Raw genomic sequence first — 27,376 nt, forward strand, 5'->3', positions numbered from 1 at the left:
GGAGACTGTGATAGCTCTTCACTGCCAGCAGCACCTGCAATTGTACATTTGCAGTAATAATATATCGTACTATAATGTAGCACAATAAAGTACAATTGCATTCACAATTCGAGATAATAAAATAAAGCTGAGTACAATTTAACAGAACATAACATTGCTGAGGTGTGAAATATTCCTGTCAGAAATAGTGACCACACTTACATTGAGGGAACAGTAAGAAATCCAGGAAAACAATCACCAACGTGAAGCTCAGAAACATGTTGGATTCTATCGACTTGTGTGAAACAGCTGTCAGCAGATCCCAGGCTGAGATCAGCTCCTGGGAAAGCAATGCTATTGGCTATCAAACCGAGCCCCAAACCAGTCATACAGTGGCGGTGAGAGCCGGGTCGCGGGAATTTGAGATCACAAAGTGAATCAGTGAGGGAGCTTCAGCATTGATAGTGTGGGGGAGGAGAGTGCGCATGCGACAGAACATCGGGTATTGTGAAGTCAGGACATCCGGCATTCTGACGTCAGAGCATCCGGCATTGAACGTCACAGAATCATAGAACCCCGACAGGGCAGAAGGAGACGATTCGGCCCATTCAACCTACACCGACCACAGCCCCACTCAAGCCCTCTCCCCGTAACTACACATATTTATCCCGCTAATCCCCCTGGCACTAGGGCCAATCAACCTAATCTGCACATCCTTGGAGTGTGGGAGGTAACCAGAGCACACGGAGGAAACACACGCAGACATGGGGAGAATGTGTAAACTCCACACAGACAGTGAGCCAAGGCTGGAATTGAATCCGGGTCCCTGGCGCTATGAGGCAGCAGTGCTCACCACTGTACACCCAACGTCAGAGCATCGTGTATTGTGACGTCAGAAAGCGGGCATATGTGACGTCACACTGCAGGCATGTGGCGTCACTGTGAAGTCCGAGTGACGTCAGTGGGTCGTGTCTGATGTTCAGAAACATCTTTCCCGGAGCTGATCGGAACATCCAGCCCTGAGTTCATGGGAATTAACAGCTGATCAGAAACAACTCTCAAGAACATAGAATATAGAACAGTACAGCACAGAACAGGCCCTTCGGCCCACGATGTTGTGCCGAGCTTTGTCTGAAACCCTGATCAAGCTATTTCCTCCCTATCATCCCGATGTACTCCATGTGCCGATCCAATAGCTTCTTAAATGTTCCTAAAGTTTCTGACTCCACTATCCCTGCAGGCAGTCCATTCCACACCCCAACCACTCTCTGAGTAAAAAACCTACCTCGGACATCCTTCCGATATCTCCCACATTGAACCCTATAATTATGCCCCCTAGTTACCGCTCCATTCACCCGGGGAAATCGTCTTTGAACGTTCACTCTATCTATCCCCCTCATCATCTTGTAAACCTCGATCAAGTCTCCTCTCAACCTCCTCCGCTCCAAAGAGAAAAGCCCAAGTTCCCTCACCCTTTCCTCATAAGACCTACCCTCCAAACCAGGCAGCATCCAGGTAAATCTCCTTTGCACTCTTTCCAGTGTCTCCACATCCTTCTTGTAGTGAGGTGACCAGAACTGCACACAATATTCCAAATGTGGTCTCACCAAGGTCCTGTACAGTTGCAGCATAACCCCACGGCTCTTAAACTCAAACCCCGTGTTAATGAACGCCAACACACTATAGACCTTCTTCACGGCTCTATCTACTTGAGTGGCAACCTTCAGAGATCTATGGATATGAACCCCAACATCTCTCTGTTCCTCCACATTCTTCAGAACCCTACCTTTGACCCTGTAAGCCACATTTAAATTTGTCCTACCAAAAGGTCTCCCGGACCTTATCTGAATATCCAGCTCTGAGGTTATGGAATTGACATCTGATCAGAAGCAGGGAGATGACTAGCTCAATGTGGGCCAGTGGCGCAACTGATAACGCGTCTGACTATAATCAGAAGATTGCAGGCTGGCTCGATGTAAACTTAATGGCAGTTCGCAAACTCTCTCTTTTTAACAGTTTCTGTAGTGGTCATCACATTCGCATCACACGCTAAACGTCCCTGTTTCGGACCGGGCAGAAACATTATTAAAACTTTCTCAGTTCGGTTGAGGGAAGCCTGCATGATTTTATTTATTCATGGCCGCATGATTGCACAGTGGTTAGCACTGCTGCCTCACAGCGCCAGGACCCGGGTTCAATTCCGGCGCTGGCTCACTGTTTGTGTGGAGTTTACACGTTCTCCCCGTGTCTGCGTGGTTTTCCTCTGGGTGCTCCGCTTTCCTCCCACAGTCCAACGATGTGCGAGTTAGGTGGATTGGCCATGACAAGCTGCCCGTAGCGTCAGGAGGGCAGCTAGGGTAAATGAATGGAGTTCCGGGGATAGGGTGGGATTGGTGTCGGTGCAGAATCGATGGGCCGAATGGTCTCCTTCTGCACGGTAGGGATTCTATGTTTTCTATCTGTTGGCTGATTTGATGATGGAACTGGCGGCCTGATCATATTCTGCTGCCTGTTCTCTCAGCCACTGCTGTAAATAGGTGCGTGGCAGTTTGATACAATGCTAATTTGGTTTCTCTCGGTGTATGTTTGAGCGGCTGACAGCGCCGGTCCTCATTGTGGCTGCAACTGTCCACGAGTCTAACCGCTGCAATCTTCTCGGGTTTTTGGCTAAGACTAAGCGTCACATAAAGCCCAAGTTCACGTGCAATACCTTATCTTGTCAGCTTGGATCTTGCTCATATCTCTTGTGGGGATCGTCAATTGGATTGAATTTGAATTTGAATTGATGTAGGGGCAAGTGTGGAGATTGATTCTTGATTGGCTTCTCCGCTCTGCGCATTGGCTTTGTAACTTTAAGAAATGAATCACAAAATTGAAAAGCCAGCAGACAGGAGCTCCCGGAGATAATGCAGAGTGCATGGATGGGGCTGCTTTCCGTCCAAAGATGTGCGGGTTAGGTTGATTAGCCATGCTAAATTGACTTCTGTGTCAGGGGGATTAGCAGGGAAAATGTGTGGGGTGACGGGAATAGGGCCTGCGTGAGATTGTGGCAGGTGCAGACTCGATGGGCCGAATGCCCCCTTCTGACCTGTAAGGATTATTTTTCTATGATTCTATGATTCATCACGAACTCCGTACGTGAGCCCTTCTTCTGATCAACTCTGCAGAGTCCAATTTCTCCACATTGAAATTGAGAGAGGTTTGGATGCCTGAATGGTGCTGTTGCTATTGTTTGTTTCACCGCTTGTCTGCAGACATGAGTAAAACTTCCTGTGAGTGCAGTTTATCGGGATTAGACAATGCCAGAATAAAACCAAATCACTCCATGTAGTATCATAGGTGAAACTTTAAAAAAACACTTCTCCTTCTGTCGTATCATTTGAGGACAGTAATTAAGGGACAGAATTTCCATGACTCTGATCTGAAATGTATATTAGAATCTGAACTAATCATATTGGAGTGCTTTTAAACTCTCCAACATTATTTGGGAAAGAGATTAAATGTGTATATTTCACAATTATCTGCCCGAAATCCCCCCTGCCCGCCCCCAAACAACCAGCTGCTGCCTTACACATTGTCGCTGGCCGCTCTGTAGAAGGGTAAGCTGACGCAAGAAAACTCTCGTTCCAATCCACACTCTTATTAATCTGCTATAATGTGATCGGATCCTCGCACCTCACTTTCGTGTGTCCCCTGTCATGTTTTTAGCCCTGTGGATGGATACGTGGTTTTCAGTGAACAGAAACATCCTAAACTGGGTTATATTCAGTGCGCTTATTAGGAATATCGCTATATTGTTAGGGACAGGGGTGGGATTAAAGTCGCTGGTCCGGTTATTATAAAGTTGCGAATTATGTCAAAAAACATTGAAAATGAGAATGGACATTGATTGTACCATGCTCCCAGGGATTGTTTAAATGGTTCTGTGTCAAGCTTGTGAAATGCACATGTTATATAACTGATCCCTTAGCGAGCACAATACTCCGATCAAATAGACCCTTTGATCAAACCGACCACAAAACGAAGAGTGAAGATGGTAAATAATTCACATATCCAAGGAAATATTAGCAAAAGGGTAAGTGTGAGTTAACTAACAATAAATGGATTTTTAGCATAGTTGCAAGTTAAAACCAACTGCGGCTCAGCTTTTCATGTTGAGCGTTGTGTTTTGTTTTGTTATTCTGTTTATGATCCGGTGACACTCACTGTTGAGACTGCATTGTTTCTGTGGATAGTCCTGTGTTAGTCCTGTGGATAGACGGGACTGAATTGTTTCTGATTTTGTCTGTTTGCACTGTTTGAGAGCAGATTTCCACTCCATCTGACGAAGGAGCAGTGCTCCGAAAGCTTATGGTATTTGCTACCAAATAAACCTGTTGGACTTTAACCTGGTGTTGTGAGACTTCTTACTGTGTTCACCCCAGTCCAACGCCGGCATCTCCACATCTTGTTTCTGTTTATCAGTGTGAGCGCGACCTCTGCGGACCACTATCTAGAACTCTCAGCCTGGGATTTTTGTACAGGTTTCGCCATATCTCTGAACCAGTGTGTGCTCCATGGCACAGAAATACACGGCGGTGTCAGAGAGAAGAGTGCTGGCGATATTTAAAGGAACAGTGTTGTTTCCTTTCTGTAAAGCAGCCGAGAACCTATCTGGGAAATCCGGAGACTTATCGGTATCCCCCGTGCTAAAAATCTTCATCAGCTGCCTTGGAGCTTGCCGGGATACTGGGTGTACCAGAACAGGGTTCGAAGAGCAGCTGTTGAGTATTTACAGTCCAATGTTATGTTCTGTCCTTCCAGAATCGATAATTCAGATCGATCTTGAAACACTGAATCTTCAGCATTTGTCCCTGTAATAAAACACAGACGTTCTTCAAAATCTGGGAGCGAACATAGTCCATGGGGCAGACGCTGATCATTTAAACATTGGCTCAAAGAAAACGCTGGAAATCTTCAGCAGATCTGACAACATGTGTGAGAGGGAGAACAGAGATAACGTTTCGTGTCAGGATGACATTTTTCCAGAGCTTAATGACTATTGACCAATGAGCAAGAGCATTATTATCAGCAACCAAAATGAGGAGCACATGGTGTCTGGTTTAGGATTCGGCAGAAATGAGACAATATTTGAAATGTGTTGACGTTTCTGTTCTGATATTAAATTGGAAATTCGTATCAGCAGAAACTTCACTTACTTAGAAACTGAGGGGCGTTTCCAAGCGAAAGGATTGGCTGCTCTCTCTGAACTTATGGTCGTCGGGCACCTATCAGTGTTCGCTCTGGACGAATGAAATCTGAGCTTCTCTTTCTCCCTGTTTTTCTCAGGTTCTCCGACTCTCCCTTCGTTTGAGACCTGTCTATCTCGCTCTGTCATTCCGCCACTCTGTATCTACCTCCCTTGCCCTACTTCTGACCTTCACATTTACTCCACGTTCTTCTCTTTCTGTCCTTTTCCTGAATTCCAGAGTTTAGACAATACGATTTCTCCCAGTCTCCCATTTCAACAAGTCCACCAAATTGCTCGTTATATTAGATAAAGGTACTCTTAGATTAGATACTATTGATATTAGATAAAGTATAATAAAATATAATAACTTAAGGAGTAACATTATGATGAGAAGACTTAAATGAAAATAACTAAAGGACATAGGAAATGAGTGTGAATGCAGGGTCATATTTACATCTTGTGTTGGTAATTTAGAGGAGGCACCTATCGGAATATTGATGGGTTGATTTTGTTTAAAATTAGCTTTTTAACCACTATTAATTGAATAAAGCGAATCGCCAGCAATTAAATAAAGTTGGGATTATCCCTCATGTATACGTTCAACTGCATTTAATTACATTGTAACAGTAAAAGGATGAACAAGAGTAATGTAATATAATCATGCAGCAACAACCTTCTGTAATTTGAGAATTCGATAATTTTCCAGGGAATGACCATTTACCGCAGATCGCCGCCAGATGGCGATGCCTCACCATGTTTGTGTATTTACTGCAGTGGGTACGGGAAGGAAAGCAATGTGAGGGTGCCACTGGTCTTGTTACTCAGGGTGTCAAGAGGTTTTTGGAAATCACCCTGCCGGTATCACGTTATACGCTATATTATACTATTTTTCTTTCCCTTTTTTCCCTTTTTTTCCCGGTTGCATTTGGGCCATTGCTTTTTTCAGTGAACTCCTTTGTTTATCTCACTGCCTATCTCTCTGCTTCTCTTGTTCTCTATTCGTTTGTCTCTCTTTGCGTCTCCGTCTGCATTACCTCCATATATATGCATCCTTTCCCTTCACGGTTCCTTCACCGTATCTTCATCTATTTCCCTTCCTGCCTCCCTCTTTCCCCCATTTATCTCACTGTCTGCCCCGCTATTTATCTCTCAGCTTCTCCCTCATTTCTACCATTCCCTTTCCTCGTTTTTATCCCTCTGCAGCTCCGTCTGTTTCTCCGAACTTTACTTCTATTACGGCCTCGGCCTCGGATTCAACCTCTGTCTTTCCATTTGTTTATCTCCGTTTCTGAGCTTGAAGGTTTCTGTGTTGCTGCATCTGTTTCTCGCACGGGATCTACTTCTCAATCCGCTGCTGTACAATCCGTTTCATTTACAATCGCAACACGAGGAAATCAACGGTTCAGAACGAAGAGTTCAATGCAAGCAGGTCAGACACATGGCAATGCGATTAATGGTCTTGAGAAGTCGTCCCAAACCGACCTTAAAATAAACAACAACAAACATGAGCGACTGAAGCCGATCAAATAAAACTGCAGATATCTGAGGACCCTGGGTCTGAACTCGATGGAGTTTGGGGGGGCGGGGGGGGGATGTTATAGAAACTTACACAATATTGAAAGACCTCGATAGTGTGGCCGTGGGGAAGATGTTTCCGTTCGTCGGAGAATCTCGGATCCGAGCGCACAACCTCGGAATAAAGGGACAGCCCTTTAGAATCGAGATGAGAGCAATTTCTTCAGCCAGAGGGTGGTGAATGTGTGGAATTCATTGCCACAGAAGGCTGTGGAGGCCAGGTCATTGGGTGTTTTTAAGACTGAGATAGATAGGTTCTTGATTGGTAAGGGGATCAAAGGTTACTGGGAAAAGGGGAGAAGAATGGAGTTGAGAAACTTTTCAGCATGACTGAATGGCGGAGCGGACACGATGGGCCGAATGGTCTAATTCTGCTTCTATATCTTATGGTCTGGTCAGCAATGCTGATTCTTCCCTCACACCATGCACTGTACACACTCAGTCACTGACTCCATTCTGTGGTATTTAATACTGTTGGTCAAAGAGCTTCAGCTGATCACTGAAACTCATTTAAATGTTATCTCAATCTATGACGGGTAGATTGCAGATTGTTTGATTGGACGGGAGGTTTGAGTTCAGAAAGTGACGTTAAAAACAGATTTTGTTCCAGCAGTGCTTGGAATTTTAAAGATAGCCACAGCTTCGGGCTCTGCCGCCGCCATGCATTTCCTCACCGTCTGCATTGTGTTCGGGCTCTTTCTTATCGGTAAGGATGACTCCAATCTGGTAAAATGTTATCTCGATCAGAAACTGTAATTCTCCTGGCCTCGAAAAATGCTTCCTGACGCTGCTGAGTATTTCGGCCTTTATTAGTTTTTGTTTGATAACTCCAGTGAATGTAAAGTGTTAATATTATTTCAGCAGCACACCCAATACTAACTTTTGTCCTCGCCTTCAACACATGTTACAGATCCGGCTGATGGAGATTCTGTTTCTCAGCCGCCGTCTTTAGAGAGGAGAGAAGGTGAAACGGTGACTATCCGATGTACCTACAGCACTACAGAAAGCCGCTATGTCTTATCTTGGTACAAACAGCAGCCACAGAAGAATTTGCAGTTCATTGCATTGAAATTGTCCTGGGGTACACACGAAGAGAGAGGGGAAGGTTTTGGACCCCGTTTCTCTGCTGAACTCCAGGTCTTGGCTAAATTAACCACTTTAACCATTTCGAGTCTGCAGCTGGCTGACGCTGGCCGCTATTACTGCGCTTTCTGTCTCACAGTGATAGAAAGCAGTCTCACCCCAGTACAAAAACTGCCTTCCAGCTATCATTGGGTGCTCCAGTCTGTTGAGATTTTTGTAGAGAATCGCAGAAAGTTACAGCCAGATTGAGCAGCGGCGCTGTCAGCCGCTCCAATACACAACCAGAGGAAACCACATTAACCTCGGATCAAACTGTCACCCAACTGAATCCAGGATCGGCTGAGAAAGCAAACAGCAGAATCCCATCAGACTGAAAGATTGATCAGAGGGAGAGAGAGAGAGCTACCAGTTAAACAGTTCCTGCTTCCGTTCGAATTGTTATTTCCTTCAATTCAAGCTTGGCCGGGAAGATCAGCTCCACCAAACATAGGTTGCTCAGACTTAAAAAAGGCTTCAAAACTGTCCGGCAGCACCTCATATAATACAGCTTGCGAGATGTAACCAGGGAATAACAACATTGAATGGGGGTAGTTGTGGTGGTGACGAGGGTGGTAGTTGTGTGTCTGTGTGTGTGGGGGAGGGGGGGCACGCGAAGGGGTGGTTGTATGGATTCTCCAGTTTACATGGCGAGTGACGGAAATGAGATTGAAGGAGCAACCAAAATATAGAACTTATGGGAAAAAATATAGGTTTAAAAACAGTCCAAGCGGAGAAGAGAAAAACAGAGTAAAAATGATGCAGCGTAACAAAGAATGTGACTAAATAAAAGGAGATCTGAGCAATATACCAGTGCAAATTGGTGCAACTGAAATGTATGTTTTCCTATCCACGTACATACTGACTGTCAAAAATCTGAGCAATGTACCTATGCAGGTGAGCGTGAGCCAGTCTGTGCATCAGCTAGTGACTGTCTAGATTCAACGCTTTGGAACCTGAGACTTTTGGCACGGAGCTGATTGAGGCATCCTTCAGTGGATCAGGCCTTTCACTGTCTGGTCTCAATGCTGAATACTTGAGCAATCTCAAGGTCAGGTGGCTGAATGGGATCACCAGTGCACCAGTTTAGTGCCTGCTAACATCCCGTGTTTAAAGAACTGATCAAGAATGCTATGCAGGCAAGTAAACGCTCACTCCCGAAGCGGTACAGGACGTATATCACCCAATCCACCTGCAAATTTTGAGAGAGTTATAAAAGTCATTGACATAGATAAAGCTGACATTGAGCGGATTAATAAAGAGAGAATCCAACTGAGGGACAAGGATGAATGTGAGACTGAGAGCAGTAAATGATAAAGAGCGACCCCAAGGAAGGACGTTACTGCAGATGTGTATATATAAATAGAGACATACATTTGAAGAGGCCGTGGTAGAATGGTATTTTGAATGGGTGAACCCTTATTTTGAAACAGTGGCATAGTTCTAGATAGCTCTAGATTTTCGCACAAGAGGAGCTATCCTCACTACAACACATTGTCAAATCCCTCAGTATATTATACATTTCAATTAAGTAGCCTACCTTTATTCCAAACGCCAGCGGATGCAAACTTAGCCTCACCAACATTTCCTCATAAGCTAATCCGCTCATTAAAGCAAAGCCTGGATGACAGTGGTCTACACTGATACACAGCATGGAAGAGTGAAACTTAATGAAACTCAAAGACGCACGTACAACCTGAGAACTGCTCACTGTTACAAGGAAACCGAGATATCGGAAATCATGGAATTGCAAAGAGACTGAGGCGAAAAGATACCGAAATAACATCAGGTGAAATGGGCAAACGGAAAAAAAAGCTTACGTTAAAACATGGAAAGTTATGAAATAGTAAAATTCAAAACAACGAATAACAAGCAATGTTACACAATGTACCTGCAGAGGTGAATGAGATTCCCCTTGATGCATAAGCTGAGTGTCCGCCTGCACTCAATCGTGAAACAAAACTGAGCAGTTTCTCATCAACTGTTAATTTATCCCATGCCTCTTCCGACGTTTTGGCATGACATTCCTCATTTATTACTGCATTTTTCCACTGTCCAGGGTAATCGGCTTGAAACCCTGTTCATCGACCCATTATTCATATTCATCTGGGGTAAACATTCACTAACATAGCATGGAACAATTGCCTGCCACACTTGGCTAGCCATGATCACACGCATCAGAGTAAATTGACTCGAGTCGCCTTTGAGCATCCAACCAGCAGCAATACCAGGCGTGTGGGTGAGAAACAGCCAGCATCGTGAATGTTGGATACTTATGAGCAAATGTACGGTCATCCTTAAATTTAAAGCTCATTACCGTATTTACTAACGATGCAGTTGGATCTCTGGACAACTGATATTCCTGCCATTTCAAACAAATCTCCTGAGATTCATCCAATTGAGGTGCCAATTGAGTTGGACCTGTTTTATTTCTGTCTGGTTCTCGTGAGTTCAGAAGATCGTGTTGGATCAAAAAGCTTTCGAGACTGCCCCATGTTTCTCTTGTGTCAACAGTGGCCCCACTTGGGATATCCCAGTTCGAAGAGGTGAGTGCGGTGGAGGAACAAATGGTTCAAATCGAGTGCAATGTGAACCCATGTCGTAGGAATAGGAATATGGCCATCCGACAGGAAGCAAAGAGTCGGAATAAATGGGTGTTTTTCCGGTTGGAGGAAGGTAACTAGTGGCGTGCCGCAGGGATCGGTACTCGGGCCGCAACTATTTACCATTTATATAGATGATCTGGAGGAGGGGACGGAGTGTAGGGTAACGAAGTTTGCAGACGACACAAAGATAAGTGGAAAAGTGAATCGTGTGGAGGACGGAGAAGATCTGCAGAGAGATTTGGACAGGCTGAGTGAGTGGGCGAGGATATGGCAAATGGAGTATAACGTTGAGAAATGCGAGGTTATACACTTTGGAGGAAATAATAACAAATGGGATTACTATCTCAATGGAAACAAATTAAAACATGCTACCGTGCAAAGGGACCTGGGGGTCCTTGTGCATGAGACGCAAAAGCCCAGTCTGCAGGTACAACAGGTGATCAAGAAGGCAAATGGGATGTTGGCCTATATTGCGAAGGGGATAGAATATAAAAGCAGGGATGTCTTGATGCACCTGTACAGGGCATTGGTGAGGCCGCAGCTGGAATACTGTGTGCAGTATTGGTCCCCTTATATGAGGAAGGATATATTGGCATTGGAGGGAGTGCAGAGAAGGTTCACCAGGTTGATACCGGAGATGAGGGGTTTGGATTATGAGGAGAGGCTGAGGAGATTGGGTTTGTACTCGTTGGAGTTTAGAAGGATGAGGGGGGATCTTATGGAGACTTATAAGATAATGCGGGGGCTGGATAGGGTGGAGGCGGAGAGATTCTTTCCACTTAGTAAGGAAGTTAAAACTAGAGGACACAGCCTCGAAATAAAGGGGGGTCGGTTTAAGACAGAGTTGAGGAGGAACTTCTTCTCCCAGAGGGTGGTGAATCTCTGGAATTCTCTGCCCACTGAGGTGGTGGAGGCTACCTCGCTGAATATGTTTAAAGCGCGGATGGATGGATTCCTGATCGGTAAGGGAATTAAGGGTTATGGGGATCAGGCGGGTAAGTGGTACTGATCCACGTCAGATCAGCCATGATCTTATTGAATGGCGGGGCAGGCTCGAGGGGCTAGATGGCCTACTCCTGCTCCTATTTCTTATGTTCTTATGTGTTACTAATAGTGACCTGACTGGTGAGCAGAAGATTGATAGAGTGAAATTATATGGATAGGCCGATTAGCAGAGGAAATATTAGATAGATGGACATATGAATTGATTACTTTATTCTTCCTGTATTCTCAAGCGCTTTATTTAACTTTACTTCCATATATAATTCTGCCTGCTTCATTGCAGATTTTTCAGCTTTGCGTTGTCACCTGGAGGGATTACAGATCTTGATTATTCAAGGAACAGATGGAGAAAACATTTTGCTTCATCACCACATCACCATCGCCTCTACCAAGTTTCTAGTTTTGTACAGACAGTTCTTCAATCGAGCTCCTGGTTACCCTTTCTCCACATTCAGAGATGAAAGAGCTGGTGGATGGTTTACAGTACATGTGCACCAGAAGAAAAGGTCCAGCACTATCACTGTTAAGGAGTTCACTGTGTAATTCAACAATTAATCCAATTCTCCTGATTTATGTCTCCCTATAATGAGCTGAAAAGGGGGCTTAGGAGAGCTAGGAGGGGGCATGAGAAGTCCTTGGCGGGTCGGATTAAGGAAAACGCCAAGGCTTTTTACTCTGATGTGAGGAATAAAAGAATGACCAGGGTGAGGCTGGGGCCGGTCAAGGACGGCAGTGGGAATTTGTGCATGGAGTCAGAAGAGATAGGAGAGGTGATGAATGAATACTTTTCTTCGGTGTTCACCAAGGAGAGGGGCCATGTTTTTGAGGAAGAGAAGGTGTCACAGGCTAATAGGCTGGAGGAAGTAGATGTTCAGAGGGAAGATGTACTAGCAATTATGAATAAACTGAAAGTTGATAAGTCCTCTGGGCCTGATGAAATATATCCTAGGATTCTTTGGGAGGCAAGGGATGAAATAGCAGAGCCTTTGGCATTGATCATTGCGTCCTCACTGTCCCCGGGGGTGGTGCCAGAGGACTGGAGAGTGGCGAATGTGGTTCCTCTGTTTACGAAAGGGAATAGAAATGACCCTGGTAATTATAGGCCGCTTAGTCTTACTTCGGTGGTCGGTAAGTTGATGGAAATGGTCCTTAGGGATAGGATTTACGACCATTTAGAAAGATGCAGCTTAATCCGGGATAGTCAGCACGGATTTGTGAAGGGCAAGTCTTGCCTCACAAATTTGATAGAATTTTTTGAGGAGGTAACTAAGTGTGTACATGAAGGTAGTGCAGTTGATGTCATATGCATGGATTTTAGTAAGGCGTTTGATAAAGCCCCCCACGGTCGGCTTATGAAGAAAGTAAGGATGTGTGGGATTGAGGGAAGTTTGGCCGATTGGATAGGTAACTGGCTATCTAACAGAAGACAGAGGGTGGTGGTGGATGGAAAATTTTCCGACTGGAAACCGGTTACCAGCGGAGTGCCACAGGGATCAGTGCTTGGTCCTCTGGTATTTGTAATTTTTATAAATGACTTGGAGGAGGGGGCTGAAGGGTGGATCAGTAAATTTGCTGATGACACCAAGATTGGTAGAGTAGTGGATGAGGTGGAGGGCTGTTGTAGACTGCAAACAGATATAGATAGGATGCAGAGCTGGGCTGAAAAATGGCAAATGGAGTTTAACCCTGATAAATGTGAGGTGATTCATTTTGGTAGGACAAATTTAAATGTGGATTACAGGGTCAAAGGTAGGGTTCTGAAGAATGTGGAGGTACAGAGAGATGTTGGGGTTCATATCCATAGATCTCTGAAGGTTGCCACTCAAGTGGATAGAGCCGTGAAGAAGGTCTATAGTGTGTTGGCGTTCATTAACACGGGGTTTGAGTTTAAGAGCCGTCGGGTTATGCTGCAACTGTACAGGACCTTGGTGAGACCACATTTGGAATATTGTGTGCAGTTCTGGTTACCTCACTACAAGAAGGATGTGGAGACACTGGAAAGAGTGCAAAGGAGATTTACCAGGATGCTGCCTGGTTTGGAGGGTAGGTCTTATGAGGAAAGGTTGAGGGAACTTGGGCTTTTCTCTTTGGAGCGGAGGAGGTTGAGAGGAGACTTGATAGAGGTTTATAAGATGATGAGGGGGATAGATAGAGTGAACGTTCAAAGATTATTTCCTCGGGTGAATGGAGCGGTAACTAGGGGGCATAATTATAGGGTTCATGGTGGGAGATATAGGGAGGATATCCGAGGTAGGTTCTTTACTCAGAGAGTGGTTGGGTGTGGAATGGAGTGCCTGCAGGGATAGTGGAGTCAGAAACTTTAGGAACATTTAAAAAGCTATTGGATCGGCACATGGAGTACTTCGGGATGATAGGGAGGAAATAGCTTGATCTGGGTTTCAGACAAAGCTCGGCACAACATCGTGGGCCGAAGGGCCTGTTCTGTGCTGTACTGTTCTATGTTCTATGTTCTATATCAGTGTGTAACGGAACCCGCTCCTGATACAGAGAACACAAAAACACGGTGAGGGACCTCCCTCTGGTGGTGACGTGAGGTAAATGGCCTCTGCTTGGGAGATCAGTGAATTCTCAGGTTACTGGAGGATCTTGTTGCAGGATTATGGTGCTGCAGTTTTTCTTGTCCCTATTATTCTTATTATAATATACTTAAATTCAGATGGACATATGCACGGAAATAATACGAACTCATTACAATAAAGGGCCTGTTTAAAGGTGCTCTGTTGATTACTGGGGAGAGAGTATCCCTGGGGTGATGCTCAATGAGTTCAGGGGGATGGAGTCAGAGGGAATGGAGCAGGGAGAGAGGATCCCTGGGGTGATGCTCAGTGAGTTCAGGGGGATGGAGTCAGAGGGCATGGAGCAGGGAGAGAGGATCCTTTGGGTGATGTTCAGTGAGTTCACAGAGATGGTCTGAGGGAATGGACCTTATTAGGGATAATGTGTAATTGTAAAAGGAGTCGGGGACATTGTTAATTGGTACAAAAATAAAGCTTGAAGCAGAGAGTCAGTGTGTGTTCACCAGAAAGTGGAGCGTGTGTATGTCTAACAGACAGGGGGGAGAGAACATCTGTTGGTGTGTCAAAGAGAAAATGTGTGTCTTTTTATGAGAATGAGCTCCATTATCTGGGAGCTTTTCCCTTGATTTCTGCTTACTTGTTGTTTGGATGGACATGGCGTCTGGGAATTTCCACGTTTCCGTCCCTCAGCCCCCCCACCCCTCCCCGAGTATATCTCACAGGCCCAAATTCTAGTTATTATTTGGGAATGTGTACTCGATTATACGCTTGTGTGAATAATGTTCCAGTCACTCAGTCTCACTCCATGGTCTTTACCCCACTGTTCTCTCCGTGTTTTATATCTAGCCTGTGGCGTGCCAGCCTTGGAATTACTTAATCAGACAATAGGGAGAGAGATTTACTCTGATACCCAACGCCGCAGCAACCTGTGTAGTGTTAGGCGGGGCAGTAAAAAGAAGTTTTCTTCTCCCATATACTGCGCTGTACCGGCCTCGGATGAAGCAGAGCCTTTGGAGTTTCAGAGTTAACTGACATATTATCGTGACAGATCAGTTTATAACCGGGTTCTCAAGCTGTTCAATCATTCTGTCTCTGGAGTTTATCATTGAAAAGGCAGAGATGAAACTGTATTTACACAAATGTGTCACTGAGTGGCGCAGTGACTCAATGAAGGGCCTTGAGTTCAAACACATTCCAGACAGGACTTGGGAAATACCTGCCTGGGAAAGGGGGAAAACCGTGAAATCGGGAAAATGGCGTGGTGTCTATGGGCTTTGGAGAACGGAATTAAGCAAAGTCAGAGTTGGTTAATTTTGCATTCAATATTTATTTTTAAAAACTCAGAATATTTTACAGGAGAATTCATTTGAAAGTTAACAAAAGTGAATATGACCTTTAAACTTCACATTGAGATCCGAAGACTGAGGGGCGACCTGATTGAGGTGTTCAAGATTATGAGGGACATGGATAGAGTGGATAAGGAGCAGTTCTTCCCCTTCGTTGAAGGGTCAGTCATGAGGGGACAGAGGTTCAAGGTGAGGGGCATGAGGTTATGGGGGGATCTGAAGAAAAACGTCCTTACCCAGAGGGTGGTGACGGTATGTGCTGCCTGGGAGGGTGGTAAAGGTGGGTTGCCTTAAAAAGTAGACTGGGACTATACTCATCGTCATTTAGAAAAATGAGGGGGATCTTACAGAAAAATATAAGATTATGAAGGGAATAGATACGATAGAAGCAGGGATGTTGTTTTCACTGGCGGGTAAAACCAGAACCAAGAACAAAGAACAAGGAAAATTACAGCACAGGAACAGGCCCTTGGCCCTCCAAGCCTGCACCGACCATGCTGCCCGACTGAACTAAAACCCTTTCCCTTCCGGGCACCATATCCCTTTATTCCCATCTTATTCATGTATTTGTCAAGATGCCCCTTAAATGTCACTATCGTATCAGCTTCCACTACCTCTCCCGGCAGCGTGTTCCAGGCACCCACCACCCTCTGTGTAAGAAACTTGCCTCGTACATCTCCTTTAAACCTCGCCCCTCGCACCATAAACCAAAGCCCCCAAGTAATTGACTCTTCCACCCTGGGAAAAAGCTTCAAACTATCCACTCTGTCCATAATCTTGTAGACTTCCATCAGGTCGCCCCTCAACCTCTGTTGTTCCAGTGAGAACAAACCAAGTTTCTCCAACCTCTCCTCACAGCTAATGCCCTCCAGACCAGGCAACATCCTGGTAAATCTTTTCTGTGCCCTCTCCAAAGCCTCCACATGCTTTTGGTAGTGTGGCGACCAGAATTGAACACTATATTCCAAGTGTGGCCTAACTAAGATTGTATAAAGCTGCAACATGACTTGCCAATTTTAAAACTCAAGCTGATGAAGGCAAGCATGCCGTGTACCTTCTTGACTACCTTCTCCATCTGCGTTGCCACTTTCAATGACCTGTGTACCTGTACACCCAGATCCCTCTGCCTGTCAATAATCTTTAGGGATCTGCCATTTGCTGTACATTTCCTATCTGTGTTCGATCTTCCAAAATGTATTACTTCACATTTGTCCGGATTAAACTCCATCTACCATCTCTCTGCCCAAGTCTCCAACCAATCTATATCCTGCTGTATCCTCTGATCGTACTCATCACTATCTGCAAATCCACCAACCTTTGTGTCGTCTGCAAACTTACTAATTAAACCAGTTACATTTTCCTCCAAATCATTTATATATATTGCAAACAACAAAGGTCCCAGCACTGATCCCTGAGGAACGCCACTTGTCACAGCCCTCCATTCAGAAACACACTCTTCTACTGCTACCCTCTGCTTTCTATGACCGAGCCAGTTCTGTATCCAAATTGCCAGCTCATCTCTGATCCCATGCGACTTCACCTTCTGCACCAGTCTGCCATGAGGGACCTTGTCAAAGGCCTTACTGAAGTCCACGTAGACAAGACCCACTGCCCTACCCCATCCTACTAGGGCACTTAGCCTCAAAATAAGGGGCAGCAGATTTAGGACTAAGTTGAGGAGGAACTTCTTCACCAATAGGGTTGTGAATCTGTGGAAATCCCTGCCCAGTGAAGCAGTTGAGGTTACCTCATTGAATGTCTTTAAGGCAAAGGGAGATAGATTTTTGAACAGTAAAGGAATTAAGGATGATGTTGAGCGGGTGGGTAAGTGGAGCTGAGTCCACGTAAAGATCAGCCATGATCTTATTGAATGGCGGAGCAGGCTGGAGGGGCCAAATGTCCTCCTCCTGCTGCTATCTTCCATTTCAATTTCCAAAACCCACCAAAGTCATTACTGTGGCTTTTGTGAAACTTACAAGATAACACACGGCAGGTATTCACCACGGAGAGCAACTGACACAAATCATTTACGAAACTCTATCATGTCGCTTCTCTTTCTGTTTCTGTCGCTGCCTTTCTTCCAGCTCCTTCTGGCTGTCAAGCTCCCAGGGCCAATTCGCTGCTTGATACAAAAACAGACAATTGGTGAACCCGAGATTTACCTGGAAAGTAGGGAAAGCGAATGTATGACACACGGCATTGAGAGGAGATGGAGTTTAGAGATGACAGTGCAAAGAGACAAAGATATCTCATCATCCTGACCCACTTACTGATTGCAGGAATGTACACAATGCGAATTATCCACTGTCACACTTTCCTTCTAGCCTTGACCACGGAGTTAAGTTTTGAAGTGTTTGAAGTCTTGCCACAGTTACTCACCGTTTTGTTGAGACCACATCTGTAATAGTGTGTGCAGTTTGGATCTCCGCATTTTAGACAGAATAAAAGCAAAATACTGAGGATGCTGAAACCTGAATCACAAGCAGAAAATGCTGGAAAATCTCAACAGCTTTAACGAGAAAGAACAGATAGCATTGAAAAACTGCAGGGATTATATGATTCTATGGGTTTGATAGGGTGGATGCTGAGACATTATTTTCCCTAGTCCGGGAATCTAAAGCACGGAGCACAATCTCAGGATAAGGCGCTGATGATTTAGGACTGAGATGAGGAGAAATTTCTTCACTCAAAGTGTAGTGAATTTTGGGAATTCTCTGTGCCAGAGGGCTGTAGATGCTCCATCATTGAACACATTTCAGTCTGGCTTCGACAGATGTCTGACCTATCCAGGAATGAACGGAAGCAGGGATATGGAATTGGAATAAATGCTCAGCCACAAATTCATGTTTCGATTGGAATTGTTAAATTTAATGGTACAATGGAAGCATGTACATGCAATATGTTTGAAGTCAATCATCATTAAATAATGTTGGTAACACCAGATAACAGTACAGCCGATAATAATTGAGAGTTATTTTTTATTGACGCCCACGGACCCATTGCCAACCCTCAACTGTTCACCTATGAATGCTGATGGTGAGAAAATAGTAAAACCGCCGTCCCTGGGTGGTCTCGGACAACCCGCCTTTCAGTTAACAGCCGAACGCGCTGATCAATTGCGCCACATAAACTGTGACAGGCAACCGCCCAACGATCCAATACTTTCCACTCAATCATCAATAACACCATTCACAGCTGCACCTCCTTCCAAATATTGTGATCCATTTCCCTCACGATTTGATCCAAGATTTAATATTTCCCTTGTTTTCTCCTAATTTTGATCTAAGATTCGCTTCAATATACAACACAAATGGAATTGCAAACCTGAAGGCGAACCATGGGAAACAAGTCACTGGGTAACACAAATCCCATGGTGCTCATTTCCAGATTCACAACACTCAGTTTTTCAACCAAATGGAGGAATTTATCACTGAAAGGTTTTGGAAAGTTGGTGTGAATTTTGTTTGTGAATCACTCAGGTGTTGTGTAAATGCTACTCGAAGGTTCAGTGAGCCGGACATGATCTATCTGCGTTTTGCTGAGCTTGTGTTCTGTGTATGGGGAGGTTTGAACGGAATTGGATCTTGTGTCCCAGGAATGGGCAGGAACCCGCTGATTGAAGCTGCAATCGCCGCTTTCTGCTGGCGATTGGAGACTGCGGGATATAATCCTGCTGCTTCTCCCTGTCTCACTCACTGTGGAGCCGGGGGGAAAGAATCAGCGATGGATTTGTTTCCCTGTCTGAAATGTGGCCTCGAATAACTGTTATTAACGGAGGTAACGCTGCTGCAGCCTTTAATAATCTGTCACAATTGAGCAGAACGCAGTGCTCCAGTGGCGCAATCGGTTAGCGCGCGGTACTTATACAGCAGTGCAGCCAGCGGGCTATGCCGAGGTTGTGAGTTCGAGCCTCACCTGGAGCAGTTGTTTTAGGTGAGACGATCGTCCAGTGGTGTGATCCCTCGACCAGCTAATATTCTGGTGACCGCCAGGACAGCTGGTGGAGTTTGAATACAATAAATAAGATTGGAATAAAAATCCACTGATGACCATGAAACAACATCCATTGTTGCTAAAAAATCATGATTCACTAATGTCCGTCGTGGAAGGAAATCTGCTGTTGTGAGATGGTCTGGCCAACACATGACTCCAGAGCCACAGCAAAGTGGTTGCCCCTCATCTGGGGATGGGCAATAAATGCTGATCAGCGGTGCTTCTGTTCAACGAACGAAAGGAAGAGCCGGAATGTGCAGGTTTGAGAGAAGCTTTCTGAACCGTCAGAGCTGGAAACGGGAGTCAGTGAAAAATATTGCGTTTGTGTGTGTACAGATGGATGGGGAAATGTAACATGCAGTGTAAAATACTCTGTTGAGTTAATTTTCAACAATAAATTCTCACTCTGTGTTTAAAACAACGTACAGGTGCATCTGCAGTCGCGCCTTTCTGCTGTCAGCGGGTGATTGGAGATTGCGGGTTAAAATCCTGCTGCTTGTCCCTGTCTCACTCAATGTGGAGCCGGAGAATAGAGAATCATTGTTGGGTTTGTTTCCCCGTCTGAAACGTGGCTTCGCGTGACTGTTATTCACCGAAGTGGTGCTGCAGGAGCCTTTAATAATCACAAACAAATCAACAGCAATCAGCCGGACTGTGGAGGTTTGAGGGAAGCTTTCTGAACATTCAGATTGGAAAGGAGAGTCTGCGAAAAATGTTCTGTCGGGTTTGAATACAGAACTGTGAAGGGGAAGGGGAAGTGTAACACAGTATAAGATACAGTATTCAGTTAATATTGAACAATAAACGTGAATTATTGCTCGTTTCCTCACTCTGAGGTTAAAAATATACTTCCGCCCGCTTTCCAACAGGGAATCTTTGATTAGGTGAATGTGTAATCACTACATGACAGAAACGATGCGTTCCCTCCACCCTGGGAGCCTTGGATGAAACTGTATCTGAGGTCATCATTGCAGATGTCGGACCAGCTTTCTCGAAGTTCAACCCACCGGGCGACTGTCCCAGATGGGGTACCCGGACGTGAACTCAGATCCTGCGTGGATCAGCTGGCGGGGGTATTCGCAGACATCTTCAACCTTTCTTTACTTCTGTTTCAAGAAGACAACCATCATCCCAGTACCAAAGAAAATCCAAGCAGCGTGCCTTAATCAATACCGTCTGGTGGCTCTGACTTCCATCATTATGAAGTGCTTCGAAAGGCTAGTCATAGCACGAATCAATTCCAGCCTCCAGGACTGCCTGGATCCACTACAGTTCGTCTACCGCCGCAACAGGTCCACAGCAGGCACCATCTCCCTGGCCCTGCACTCAACTCTGGCATACCTAGATAACAAAGACGCCTATGTCAGACTTCTATTTATTGACGACAGCTCAGCCTTATTCCGACGAAACTCACCTCCAAACTCCATGGCCTGGACCTCGGCTCCTTCCTCTGCGACTGGATCCTCAACTTCCTAACCCACAGGACACAATCAGTAAGGAAAGGCAACAGCACCTCCTCCACGGTCATCCTCAACACCGGTGCCCCACAAGGCTGTGTTCTCAGCCCCCTACTACACTCCTGATATATCCATGACTGTGTGGCCAAATTCCCCTCCAATTCGATTTTCCAGTTTGCTGGCGACACCACCGTAGGGGGTCTGATCTCAAACAATTACGAGACAGAGTACAAGAATGAGATAGAGAATCTGATGAAATTGGCGCGGCGACAATAATCTCTCCCTCAATGTCAACAAAACGAATGAGATTGTCATCGACCTCAGGAAGCGTAGAGGAGAAATTGCCCCTGTCTACATCAACGGAGACGAAGTAGAAAGGGTCGAGAGCTTCAGGTTTTTAGGTCTCCAGATCACTAACAACCTGTCCTGGTCGCCCCATGCTGACACTATAGTTAAGAAAGCCAACCAACGCCTCTACTTTCTCAGAAGACTAAGGAAATTTGGCATGTCAGCTACGACTCTCACCTACGTTTGCAGATGCACCATAGAAAGCATTCTTTCTGGTTGTATCACATTTTGGTATGGCTCCTGCTCTGCCCTGGACCGCAAGGAACTACAAAGGGTCGTGAACGTAGCTCAGATCATCACGCAAACTTGCCTCCCATCCATTGGCTCTTCCCGCTGCCTCGGCAAAGCAGCCAGCATAATTAAGGACCCACGCAAGGTTCTAAATTGCAATCAGACTGCACGGTTTGACATCCTAGGCCGGTCACATTGGTCATGAGCAGAGTTTCTATAGTGTGAGGCTTATCATATAGGATAGGCTCTCCGATGCGAAACAGGGTCGAACACGATCGAAATTTACTGCTTGAAAGTTCCCAGATTGTATTTCGTTGATGAATATGAACTGAATATGGATCCAACAAAATACGTTTTTTTCCAAAAAAGAAAATGCGCTCAGTAAAATCGCCACAGTCATATTTCTGCTTTCACTCTCTCACTCACGGTGCAGCTGATGTCGGTCAGATGGATGAGCCATGGTAAATGTGTGAGGGTAAGTGGGTAAGGATGGCGACAAGTGTCTCGGTCAGGCACTCTGGACCTACATTCTCTGGGTCAGGTGCCAGCCATTTATGACTGAGGTAAGGAGGCATTTCTTCTCCCAAACGCTTGTGTATCTTTAGTATTCTGCAGCTGCCTAGAGGTGCGTGGATCCTCAGTCGCTGAGGATATTGAAGTTTGAGTTCGAGTGATTTTGGAATCTAAGGGAATGAAGACCTATTGGGATAAGCTGGGAAATTGGGGTTGAGGTTGCGGATCTGCCTTGTTTCTGTCGTGGAGGAGGCTCAATGGGACATGTAATCCAGTTTTCTTTCATTGGTTCTGTTCACTGTCAATATCAGATCCAGTACCAATGGATTCTGCTGACAGCATTGAAGTCTCAGGTCCTGAATTCAAGGTAGTAGCGTTGGTTAAGGTGCGTGATCGAAGCCCTTCACTGCTAAATGTTCAATTAATTAACTTCATAGAGTAACTTTGATTTATTATTGTCACATGCATTAGCATACAGTGGAAAGCATTTTTTTTTTGCGCTACACAGCCAAAGCATATCATTCATCGAGAAGGAACCAAGAGAGTGCTGAACGTATTGTTACAGTCATAGCTTGGGTGTAGAGAAAGATCAATTTAATGCAAGGTAGGTCGTGCGTGTTATCACACGAATTCTACACAGTAGAATGTATTGTTAAACATTTTAACAGGAGGTACCAGCAGACACAATGCAAATATAAATTGCTGTAGGTAATTGACGTGTTTGTGGAGCCAGTTTCCTTACATCATTGCATCGCAGCCTTTCTGCAGTGTGGTACTTATCACGGGCGCCGTACACATGCAAATTTCTGGTTCAATCCTGAGCAGAAACTTATTAAACAGGAATAGAAAATGGTGGAAAATCTCAGCAGGATTGACAAAAATCTGTGAGGAAACAAACGTTTCAAATCTGGATGACCCTTCATCAGATTTCCTGATTCGACACATTGGCTCTGTTCTCTCTTCACAGATGCTGCCAGACCTGCTGAGATTTTCAAGTACTTTTTTTTGTGTTTCAGGTTCCAGCATGAGCAGTATTTCACCTTTACTGAAAAATTTCCAAATGTTTTCAATTTCAGGGTAATTCAACTTTCAGAAATAATCACGCATTTGCCACGAAACATTAACTGACCTGCCGAGTATTTCCAACATTTTCTGATGGTAACGCCATGAATCAACCTGAGAAAAGAACAAAACGGATGTTCGGTGATATAAAGCTAGGGAGGATGATTCAATGAAACAAGGAGTGATGGATAAGGCAACATTTAGCTGGTGATGCTGGAGGCCAGGTGGTCAAGTCGTTCAGAGTCAATCCATTCACCTCCAAGGCCCGGGATTGATGATAAACTGTCAACGAAACAGAACATTTTACTTATCATGTAATCAGTTTCTGGAGGTGAAAGTATCTGATAGCAAAGGAAGAGTATATCATTTGCTGCAGAAGGTAGAATGACTGTGTGACTATGTCTGTAGCGACCGTGACCTGGAATGAAGCAATGGAGACAGTAATGATGAACAATGAGATACAAATCTCTGATGTTGTTCAGCAGATTTACCACAAGAAGCGACAGAAGACGCAGAGGTTACGAATGATCTGTGAATGTGGTGAGCTACAGTGAAATTTAGTGGAGCAGAATGCATTATTATTCATTTTGACAGGAGGAAGCAGCAAGGGGAATGTAATGAAAAATTGCCGGAGACAATTGACGGGATTGTGCAAATGGGATTATTTTGTTTCTCCAGGGAGCTCAAACTGGCACAATGATCATTCCTGTTATCGATCGGGAAGTAATTTCAGCCCCTCCCAAATCATGTGCTGGTCGGCAGCTATAAAATCTACATTCCCTGACCGGGAATCGAACCCGGGCCGCGGCGGTGAAAGCGCCAAATCCTAACCACTAGACCACCAGGGAAGATACAAATTAGCATTTTAATCTGACCAATACATTGCAGCGTTTTTCAAATACTCGAGAAAGGTTTGTCGGGAAAAAACAACCTCATGTTTCGATTGAACACGAATGACTCCTTCAGTCAACAGCCAATTAGTGCAGATTCTGGAACTTAAAAGAAAAACTTAAAATGCTCGAAAATCTCAACAGGCATGACGGCATCTCTGGAGAGAGAATAGAGCCAACATTTCAAATCTGTATGGTCAGTCATCAAAGCCGAAGACAGGAAAAGAGGACAAGATTGATACTTTAAGTGCGGGATATGTTGTGTGAGGGTGGGAGCCGTGGGGAAGAGTTGACAAAGTTGTGATGGAAAATAAATCAAAGGGAATGTAAATGGTGGCGGTAAAAGCAAAATACTGCGGATGCTGGAATTTGAAACAAAAACAGACAATGCTGGAACATCTCAGCAGGTCTGGCAGCATCTACGGAGAGAGAATAGAGTCAACGATTCGAGTCTGGGTGACCCTTCGCCAGAGGTCTGTAGATCCTCTTTTAATGAGAATATTGAAGTTTCAGGGGGAGATATTTTTGGAATCTAAGGGAATGAAGGGCCATCAGGATACGTTTGGAAATTGATGTTGATTCCTGGGATTCGTCATGATCTCCTTAAATTCCGGAGGAGACTCCATGGGACATGTGAGCCAATCCTACTCCACTAATTACGTTCCCTGCAGCACCAGATCTGATAGGGATCACCTCTGTTAAAAGCGTTGATGAGTGTTCTGAGGCATTGAATTCGAGGCAGCAGCATTTGTGGGGGAAAGTGATCAAATGCCGCAAATTTCAGGTGTTCAGTTGATTTGCTTTACACGTCATGAATACTTTTTCTCGAACATGTTATTACGAAACTTTAATGCAGTAGGAAGTATCGTTATTCATTTTGACAGGAAAAATCAGCAGAGACAATGTAATATCAATTGCTGTGGGCAAAAGATGGGCTTCTGGAGCCAGTCTAGTTGTTTCTTCAGTAAACCGGATCTGCTTGCCCCGAGGTCATCACCGTGTTTCTGTAGTTCGGTGGTTATCGCAAGAGCCAGGTTAATTCTGAAAATATCTGGTTAGAACGAGGATTGATGGGAAGTGTACATGATAGGATTTGAACTTCAGTTAGAAAATTCAAGTCCATCACCTTAATTCCTGGGCAGGGAATACATAAGACCATAAGACATAGGAGCGGAAGTAAGGCCATTCGGCCCATCGAGTCCACTCCACCATTCAATCATGGTTGATTTCAACTCCATTTACCCGCTCTCTCCCCATAGCCCTTAATTCCTCGAGAAATCAAGAATTTATCAATTTCTGTCTTGAAGACGCTCAACGTCTCGGCCTCCACAGCCCTCTGTGGCAATGAATTCCACAGACCCACCACTCTCTGGCTGAAGAAATTTCTCCTCATCTCTGTTCTAAAGTGACTCCCTTTTATTCTAAGGCTGTGCCCCCGCGTCCTAGTCTCCCCTGTTAATGGAAACAACTTCCCTACGTCCATCCTATCTAAGCCGTTCATTATCTTGTAAGTTTCTATCAGATCTCCCCTCAACCTCCTAAACTCCAATGAATATAATCCCACGATCCTCAGACGTTCATCGTATGTCAGGCCTACCATTCCTGGGATCATCCGTGTGAATCTCCGCTGGACCCGCTCCAGTGCTAGTATGTCCTTCCTGAGGTGTGGGGCCCAAAATTGCTCACAGTACTCCAAATGGGGCCTAACCAGTGCTTTATAAAGCCTCAGAAGTACATCCCTGCTTTTGTATTCCAAGCCTCTTGAGATAAATGACAACATTACATTTGCTTTCTTAATTACGGACTCAACCTGCAAGTTTACCTTTAGAGAATCCTGGACTAGGACTCCCAAGTCCCTTTGCACTTTAGCATTATGAATTTTGTCACCGTTTAGAAAATAGTCCATGCCTCTATTCTTTTTTCCAAAGTGTACGACCTCGCACTTGCCCACGTTGAATTTCATCAGCCACTTCTTGGACCACTCTCCTAAACTGTCTAAATCTTTCTGCAGCCTCCCCACCTCCTCAATACTACCTGCCCCTCCACCTATCTTTGTATCATCGGCAAACTTGGCCAGAATGCTCCCAGTCCCGTCATCTAGATCGTTAATATATAAAGAGAACAGCTGTGGCCCCAACACTGAACCCTGCGGGACACCACTTGTCACCGGTTGCCATTCTGAGAAAGAACCTTTTATCCCAACTCTCTGCCTTCTGTCTGACAGCCAATCGTCAATCCATGTTAGTACCTTGCCTCGAATACCATGGGCCCTTATTTTACTCAGCAGTCTCCCGTGAGGCACCTTGTCAAAGGCCTTTTGGAAGTCAAGATAGATAACATCCATTGGCTCTCCTTGGTCTAACCTATTTGTTATCTCTTCAAAGAACTCTAACAGGTTTGTCAGGCACGACCTCCCCTTACTAAATCCATGCTGACTTGTCTTAATCCGACCCTGCACTTCCAAGAATTTAGAAATCTCATCCTTAACGATGGATTCTAGAATTTTGCCAACAACTGAGGTTAGGCGAATTGGCCTATAATTTTCCATCTTTTTTCTTGTTCCCTTCTTGAACAGTGGGGTTACAACAGCGATTTTCCAATCCTCTGGGACTTTCCTCTGGGAATACAGTCTCACTGTTTGTAATCCTGTTATTTATATCATGATGCAAAGATGCTTGCGTTGGACTGGAGTGGGTACAATAAGAATTCTCACCAGTTAAAAGTCCAACAAGCTTATTTGGAATTGCGAACTTTCAGGAGAACTGCTCCTTCATCAGGTTGTTCAACTCGGCAGTCAGAAATTCAGCCTGTGTGTGCGCTCTCGAAAGGAGCCACTTGCACACACGCTGCTTTACCCCAACAACGTTGAAGTTGGCAATGTCCCTGTTCATTGTTCATGACGAAAACGACACCGCACGCACTCCTGCACTTAATCTGAGCTGTTAGACCAAAACTCAAATCTATTTTGGCAGCGGTGGGATTCGAACCCACGTCTCCGCAGAGACTGGAACCTTAATCCAGCGCCTTAGACCGCTCGGCCACGCTACCACTTCGAAATACATCGCGATCATGTTATTTAATGATAATGTTACTGAAATTCAATAAAAGCAATGAAACTTGGAAAGGCCATCAGGAAGCATGAGCCTGCTCCTTCACTGAATCAGGTGAACCTGAACTGCGCAACAAACAGAAATCACCTCATGTCAGAAACACAATGAGCTGCAGTGAAGGGCCGGCATCATTTAAACTGTCCTTAAGCTCGTCTCTTCCCAATTTCCTGCCAGAAATGACAAGAGAACCTCCTGTTGAATTTGCTCAGGTTCTTCACTGAAGGACACGAGGCGAAATTATGTTTTGCATCTTCATCCAGGCAATAACTCACAGTTTTCACAGTTTGGATGAGAGCAATAAATCTTAAATTCTAGACCAGTAATCTAAACAGTAGGGAAAGAGTCAAACTCTAATCACCAGACCAGCAGCTTACAGCG

General features: G+C 44.9%; 3 non-coding genes across 3 annotated transcripts; 1 reads left to right on the top strand and 2 right to left on the bottom strand.

Annotated features, from left to right (window-relative positions):
• The first annotated feature begins 19,222 nt into the window (after positions 1-19,222).
• On the top strand, positions 19,223-19,317 carry trnai-uau (transfer RNA isoleucine (anticodon UAU)). The gene is made up of 2 exons: positions 19,223-19,260; positions 19,282-19,317. It is a non-coding gene; the product is annotated as a tRNA-Ile (tRNA).
• A 4,457-nt stretch (positions 19,318-23,774) lies between these two features.
• Positions 23,775-23,846, bottom strand: trnae-uuc (transfer RNA glutamic acid (anticodon UUC)). The gene has a single exon. It is a non-coding gene; the product is annotated as a tRNA-Glu (tRNA).
• Positions 23,847-26,854: 3,008 nt separating this feature from the next.
• trnal-aag (transfer RNA leucine (anticodon AAG)) lies at positions 26,855-26,936 on the bottom strand. Its single transcript has one exon. It is a non-coding gene; the product is annotated as a tRNA-Leu (tRNA).
• Positions 26,937-27,376: the final 440 nt, after the last annotated feature.

The sequence above is a fragment of the Mustelus asterias genome, unplaced genomic scaffold (assembly GCF_964213995.1).
Source record: "Mustelus asterias unplaced genomic scaffold, sMusAst1.hap1.1 HAP1_SCAFFOLD_50, whole genome shotgun sequence".
Lineage (NCBI taxonomy): Eukaryota > Metazoa > Chordata > Chondrichthyes > Carcharhiniformes > Triakidae > Mustelus > Mustelus asterias.